Genomic DNA, 470 nt, shown 5'->3' on the forward strand with positions numbered 1-470 from the left:
TCACCCCTCCTGCATCGATTCTCACAAGTAGCCAATCAGACGCGGTGACGCTAGAGGGGCTGGTTGCCGGGTCTACCGAGGGCCGCTAGGGCTTCTGCATTCAGAACTTTGATCCACAGAGCCAGGAGAAGCTAGAAGTGGCCGTAGATCAATGATGGCACCCATAAGACCCATGTGTTTGGACTTTGACTTGGCAGAGAAATTATACCTCAGTAACCACATCTTCAGTTGGCTTCTTTGTGAAACTGAAAGAGAGGGGCTGGTTGCCGGGTCTACCGAGGGCCGCTAGGGCTTCTGCATTCAGAACTTTGATCCACAGAGCCAGGAGAAGCTAGAAGTGGCCGTAGATCAATGATGGCACCCATAAGACCCATGTGTTTGGACTTTGACTTGGCAGAGAAATTATACCTCAGTAACCACATCTTCAGTTGGCTTCTTTGTGAAACTGAAAGAGGAAGTAAAAATGCCAG

The sequence above is a fragment of the Tupaia chinensis genome, unplaced genomic scaffold (assembly GCF_000334495.1).
Source record: "Tupaia chinensis unplaced genomic scaffold, TupChi_1.0 Scaffold148734_1, whole genome shotgun sequence".
Classification (NCBI taxonomy): domain Eukaryota; kingdom Metazoa; phylum Chordata; class Mammalia; order Scandentia; family Tupaiidae; genus Tupaia; species Tupaia belangeri.